Below are 7166 nucleotides of genomic sequence, written 5' to 3'. Positions count from 1 at the left end.
CAGGCCCTTCTGCCCACTGAGTTCGTGCCACCAGTGATCCCTGCATACAAATACCATTCTACACACACTACACAGTGTGGGCTGCGACGAAGATGCTATGAGGCTGCAGGGTGACTTAGATAGGTTGGGTGAGTGGGCAGATGCATGACAGATGCAGTATAATGTGGATAAATGTGAGGTTATCCAATTTGGTGGCAAGAACAGGAAGGCAGATCATTATCTGAATGGTGTCAGATTAGGACAATGGAGGTGCAATGAGACCTGTGTGTGCTGAAAGTAAGCATGCAGGTACATCAAGCAGTGAAGAAAGCTAATGGCATGTTGGCCTTCATTGCGAGAGGATTTGAGTTTAGAAGCAAGGAGGCCCTACTGCAGTTGTACAGGGGCCTGGTGAGACCTCACCTGGAGTATTGTGTGCAATTTTGGTCTCCTAATTTGAGGAAGAACATTATTGCTATTGAGGGAGTGCACCATAGGTCCACCAGGATGTCGGGACTGACATATGATGAAAGAATGGGTCGACTGGGCTTGTATTCACTGGAATTTAGGATGAGAGGATATCTTATTGAAACATAGAGATGTTTTAAGGGATTGGACAGGCTAGATACATGAAAAGTGTTCCTGATGTTGGGGGACTCCAGAACTAGGGGCCACAGTTTAAGAATAAGGAGTAGGCCATTTAGGACTGAGATTTTCTCTCAGAGAGTTGTGAATGTGTGGAATTCTCTGCCACAGAAGACAGTGGGGGCCAATTCAGTGGATGTTTTCAAGAGAGTTAGATTTAGCTCTTAGGGCTAAAGGAATCAAGGGATATGTGGAAAAAGTAGGAACGGGGTACTGATTTTAGATGCTCAGCCATGATCATATTGAATGGCGGTGCTGGCTCAAAGGGCCGAATGGCCTACAAATCGGTATGTCTTGGAGTGTGGGAGGAAACCGGATCAACTGGAGAAAACCCATCCAGGTCACGGGGAGAACGTATAAATTCCGTACAGGCAGTACTCGTAGTCTGGATTGAACCTGAGTCTCTTGCGCTGTAAGGCAGCAACTCTACCACTGCACCACCATGGCCTCCTGTTCTTTTAGATGTGTTCTGTATCTCACGGTTCCAGAATTGCTTGTTGCTTTTCTCTCCCTTGCTACTTACACCCACTCTAGATGAATCAGCTGAGTTTGACCAGCATTCAGCAACGCATCTCAGACGGCACCAGGAGCCGTTGTGTCACATGGACCCTGCTGGAGACACTGTCACAGTCATTCCCTCCGTTCCATCCATTCCGCACCCCCTCCTTCTCACGCACCTCCTATCATCTTTCCTCAGCACTGATGAAGGGTCATCTCCAGCGGATGCTGCTTGACCTGCCGAGTGTTTCAAGCATTGTTCTTACTTCTCAAAGAAAGTAAACTTTGACATTGTGAATCACATATAAATTGAGTATAAAGAAAATAAACTAGTGTGGTTATTGGACAAGTCTCCAGGTAGATCAGCTACTATGAGAAATATTAACGTAGATCAGAGCATTAATTTAATTTTAGAGGCTTCCAAGTGGCCAGCACAGACCCATTCAGCCAAATAAGGTCATAAGTGATAGGAGCAAAATTACGCCATTTGGCCCATCAAGTCTGCTCTGCCATTCAATCATGGCTGATCGATCTCTCCCTCCTATCCCCATTCTCCTGCCATCTCCCCACAACCCCTGAAACCTGTACTAATCAAGAATCTATCTCTGCCTTAAAAATATCAATTGACGGCCTCCACAGCTTTCTGTGGCAAAGAATTACACAGATTCACCACACTCAAACTAAAGAAATTCCCCCTCACCTCCTTCCTAAAGGAGTCCTTTAATTCTGAGGCTATGACCTCTAGTCCTAGATTCTCCAATTAGTGGAAACATCCTCTCCACATTCACTCTATCCAAGCCTTTCACTATTTGGTAAGTTTTAATGAGGTCCCCCTCTCATTCGTCTGAACTCCAGCAAGTACAGGCCCAATGCCGTCAAACGCTCATTCCTGGGATCATTCTTGTATACCTCATCTTGACCCTCTCCAGAGAGATCCTCTCTTGATCCTTCCTCAGATATGGTGTCCAAATTGCTGACAATATTCCAAATGCAGCCTTACCAGCGCCTTATAGAGCTTCAACATTACATCCTTGTTTTTGTATTCTGCCCCTGCATTGCGTTTGCCTTCCTTATGACTGACCTCCTTAAAATGGCCTCCTTAGGCGTTTCAATCCTTGAAGCTTAAAGAACCAAGGGAGATCATTTAGCCCATCATGTTTGTACTGGCTTCTTGCACGCTTCTCAAATTAGTTTTATGCTTTGCTCTTCATTAATATCCTCCATTTTTAACTATTTGCCCAATTTCCTCTTGGAAGTCACTCAACTACTACTTGGGTAAACCCTGTTCTCCATGTTTAACCTGCACATGTCCCCATTCCCAAGATGTCCTGTCAAGAGCAAGCAAGTGGAAATATTCACTCTCGTGCAGTGTCGGGGGAACGCAACTCAATAATTTGAGGGGAAAAGTGATGGGGTGGGTGGAACCAAGACCAAGTGTGATTGTGGTGATCGGGGTGATCTTGTGTCAACAGGACAGATGGATGTTTCTTTTTTTACTTTAAAGTTTAGAGATACAGCATGGAAACAGGCCCTTTGGTCCACCGAGTCCCTGCTGACCAGCGAGACAATTTACAATTTTGCAAAATCGAATGAACCTACAAACATGTATGTCTATGCAGTGTGGGAAGAAATCAGAGCACTCGTAGAAATCTCACATGATCACAGGGAGAGCGTAAAAACTCTGTTCAGACAGCGCCCGTAGTCAGGATCGATCCCGGGACTCTGGCGCTGCAAGGCAGCAATTCTAGCGCTGTGCCGCCCCTGGTTCTTTGGTGCTAAGGGTGTGGGCGTGACTCTGGATTGTGGAGGTGGGTAAGAAGATGTTGGGGAAGTGGGTGAGGTCATGATGGGCCAGGTGACCTGGAAATTGGCTGAGGAGGTAGAGAGGGCTGTTCAGTGGGAATGGTGTGGAATGCTGTCACCATGGGATGAGAGGGTTTTGCAGGGACAAGATGTGCTCAATGGGATAAATTGACAGGTGAAATTGTGACGGGGAGGGGTTTTGAGTTGACAATTAGGTGGGCAGCAGGTGGTGGATTGGGAAGGAAAGGATGCCTTGGGAAGTGGGAGTGAGGATCTGTTGGGGTGGAGGTTGATCCCAATTGTTGACCCTTACACTTTGTTACACTATGATGGTGGAGAAGACTTCTCTCTGCATCTGTGGGGCAGAAACCTACCATCATGCTGGAGGTTCTCACAGGCCTGGCAACTCGTCCAAGGTTGCCTGATGCCTGGCCCTCAGACACTCCTCAACTGTCTGAGTCCCGATAATTGACTGGACATGCAGTTCTTTGGAAACATTTGAGTGCAGGGAAGGGAATTCAGCCCTCAACCCTGCTCCACCATTCAGCAAAACCATGGCTGATCTTCTACCTCCTGCACTATCACACACCCCTCTGCTCTATAGTATATATAGTACGATTTGCAGGATAAAGGATGCATAGTATGAGTTGACTGGATAGCACACAGGGCAACAGTTATCACTGTATCATAGTATGTGTCACAATAACAAACCTATACCAATACTCTAACATTCAGATATGTACTGTATCAATCACCGTTTGGATTGAACTCAATAACTACGTTTTCAGAGATTTGAGTGAAGATATTTCTCGTCGTGTTCATCCTAAATTGAATTTTGTAATTAGCTACAATTAGGTAACTAACTAATTATATGCTTTAATTTCAGGTAATCCAAGTAAGGTGTTTTATATTTGTTTCAGAATGCTTCAATCAATAATAACTGAAAATTTCATTCAGTTCTCTTAATATTTAAGAAAGTTATGGGCTTTTGACTCCTCGATCACAGCTTTTAAGTCAATGGAAAAGCAACAGGGAACAAGATGCTAATTTCAGAGTATGAAAATGGCCATAAATTTTTTAATACTGAAGATATGAAAGTGAATTAGGTGTCAAATTAAACTTCTTTTTATGCTTTATCTGATGGGATAAATTGCAGACTTGATTTTTAAAATCTCAACATTTTGTAACATTGCTACTCTTATTCTGAGACAGTGACCCCTGGTTCTCAAGCCTGGGAGAACTCCATCTCTGCATTCAGCCTGTGCCTCCCCTTACACCATGCTGCCTGATCCTTGCACGGTCCGCTTCGTGCACCCACTCTCCCTGCAGGAGATCGTCTCTTTCAAAAGGAATGAAAACATGAGCACAAATACCCTGCATTGTACTCAGCGAACGGATCGCACAAGGGAGCCTTTCTCACTCATCCACCCCCCTCGGTCAGGGAACTCATTGGTATTCGCTGGCACGTTACTCCAGACCCAATCTCTGCAGTGTTGCCGAGCAACAGTACAGTAAGTGGTACCGGTTTACCCAGAGTGCTGAAATGTTTCAGGAAATGTTCGATGGTTAGGATATGGAAATCAGAATACAAGTGGGCGGGAGAGGGATAGATGTAAGAAGAGAGTTGGAAAGACACAAAGATACATACAGTTCAGCTCACCCACACTCACCAGTTCTAACTCTTCATCCATACTTGTCGTCCCACACAGGCTCTTGTGACCAACGCTCATCTTTCTATCCAACTCCCTTGAAAGGTTCAACCTCTTAAAGGGGACGTGCAGGGTAAATATTTTTTACACAGTGGGTGGTAGGCACCTGGAATCCAGTGCAAGAAATGTTGGTGGAGAAAGATATGATACCAATGTCATTTAAGAGGCTTTTGGATAGTACATGGATATACAGGGACTGGTGAAATATAGATCATGTACAGGCAGATAGATGGTCTTGGCATCGTGTTTGGCACAGACATTGTACTTCTAAGGGCCTGTTCCTGTGCTGTACTTGTCTACATTCTATGTTCTCTGTGGTCTTCCGCACTTCAGATGATTCCATTTCTGATTTTTTTTTCCCATTTCTGTGTTCATAAATATAACTATCAAAGCAAAGATTGATAACCCATACATTATTGGTCCTTGATTGAGTGATCTATTGGGCTGTTTTGGTTCTGTTTCACATATTGGCCACACTGTAAGGTGTCAGATTTGACCTGCCATCTGCTGGTGTTTGGAAGAGTGAAGGGGAGACTTGTTGAATTATTGAAGACCCTGAGATCTTGGTATGGGGATGTGGATAGGATGTTTTCTCCAGTGGGAGAATGTACAATTAGGGTTACTGTTTAGAATGAAGGCCCTCCCATTTATGGCAGTGATGGCGTGTTTTTATTTACTTTCAGAAGGTCACGAATCTTGAATTCCTTTCCACAAAGGTCAGAATATTTGTAAGACAGGGATAGATATGTGATAAGCAAGGGGATAAATGGTCAATGCCAGCAGGTGGGATGCACAGTTGAATTTACAATCAGATCAGCCATTAATTGGTGGAGGGGCTGAGTAGCCGACTCTTCCTCCTTGAATGAAATCACATCAACTTTAATGTCATATATAGAAGTACAGCGAGGTAGAGATATGATGGAAAAAATGCTTGCAACAGCATCACAGGCACATAGACTCAGGCAACACACAAAAAAAGATAAATTATGCCAGACAATGAAAAGGAAAAGACTGCAATAACAAAATTTAAAAATGACTGTAGTGCAGGAGGTGATCCATTGTGTTCCATTGTTGAGGTAGAATTAAAGCTGTCCTAGTCAGCTCAGGAACCTGATGGTTGTAGGAAAAGTGCTGTTCTTGAACCTGGTGGTGCTTCAGTACCTCCTGCCTGATGGAAGCAGTGAGAAGGGGCATAGCCCAGATGGTGGGGTTCCTTGATAATAGATGCTGCCTGCTTGGGTCAGTGCCTCATGTAGATACATTTGAAGGTGGGGAGGGCTGTGCCCATGATGGACTGGGCTGAGTCCACCACTCTTCGCAGCTTCCAGCATTCCTGTGCATTGGAATTGCCATACCCAGCCATGATGAACCAGTTAGGATACTCTCCAAAGTGTATCTGGAGACCTTTCTCATAGAATTTAGTGAAATAACAAATCTTCTAAATGTCTAGGCATGTAAAGATGCTGCCGTGCCTTTTTGCCCCTGGACAAGTCATCTGCATTGTTAACGCCCAGGAATTTGAAGCTATTTCCACCCCCCCCCCCCCCCCCCCCCATCCACCACCAACAACAATGAAAACTGGCACATGGTCTCCTGACTTCCACTTTCTGAAGTCAATGACTGGTTATTTTGCTTTGTTGACAGTGAGTAAGAGGTTGTTGTTACAGCACCACTCAACCAGGTGTTGTACCTCTTTCGAACACCACCTGTGTTTTGGTACAACAGAGGTGTGGTCGACAAATTTATAGATTACATTGTAGGTGTGCCTTGCCACACAGTCGTGGGTGTAAAGAGAGAAGTGCAGCCTCGAAGTGCAGCTGTGTTGATGGCGTGTGCGGGGGAGATGTTGCTACCAATGCACAGTGATTGAGGTTTGCCAATAAGGAAGTCGAGGATCCAGTTGCAAAGAGAAGTACAGAGGCCCTAATCTTGGATCTTGATGATCAGTTTTATGGTCATGACTGTGTTGATTGCTGAATGGCAGTTGATGAATGGTAGATTGGCCCTTATAACCATATAATAACCATATAACAATTACAGCACGGAAACAGGCCATCTCGACCCTTCTAGTCCGTGCCGAACACATAATCTCCCCTAGTCCCATATACCTGCGCTCAGACCATAACCCTCCATTCCTTTCCCATCCATATAACTATCCAATTTATTTTTAAATGATAAAAACGAACCTGCCTCCACCACCTTCACTGGAAGCTCATTCCACACAGCTACCACTCTCTGAGTAAAGAAGTTCCCCCTCATGTTACCCCTAAACTTCAGTCCCTTAATTCTCAAGTCATGTCCCCTTGTTTGAATCTTCCCTACTCTCAGTGGGAAAAGCTTTTCCACGTCAACTCTGTCTATCCCTCTCATCATTTTAAAAACCTCTATCAAGTCCCCCCTTAACCTTCTGCGCTCCAAAGAATAAAGCCCTAACTTGTTCAACCTTTCTCTGTAACTTAGTTGCTGAAACCCAGGCAACATTCTAGTAAATCTCCTCTGTACTCTCCCTATTTTGTTGACATCCTTCCTATA

This window comes from Amblyraja radiata, chromosome 8 (assembly GCF_010909765.2).
Source record: "Amblyraja radiata isolate CabotCenter1 chromosome 8, sAmbRad1.1.pri, whole genome shotgun sequence".
In the NCBI taxonomy this organism is placed as follows: domain Eukaryota; kingdom Metazoa; phylum Chordata; class Chondrichthyes; order Rajiformes; family Rajidae; genus Amblyraja; species Amblyraja radiata.
Note: the sequence above shows the minus strand (reverse complement) of the source record.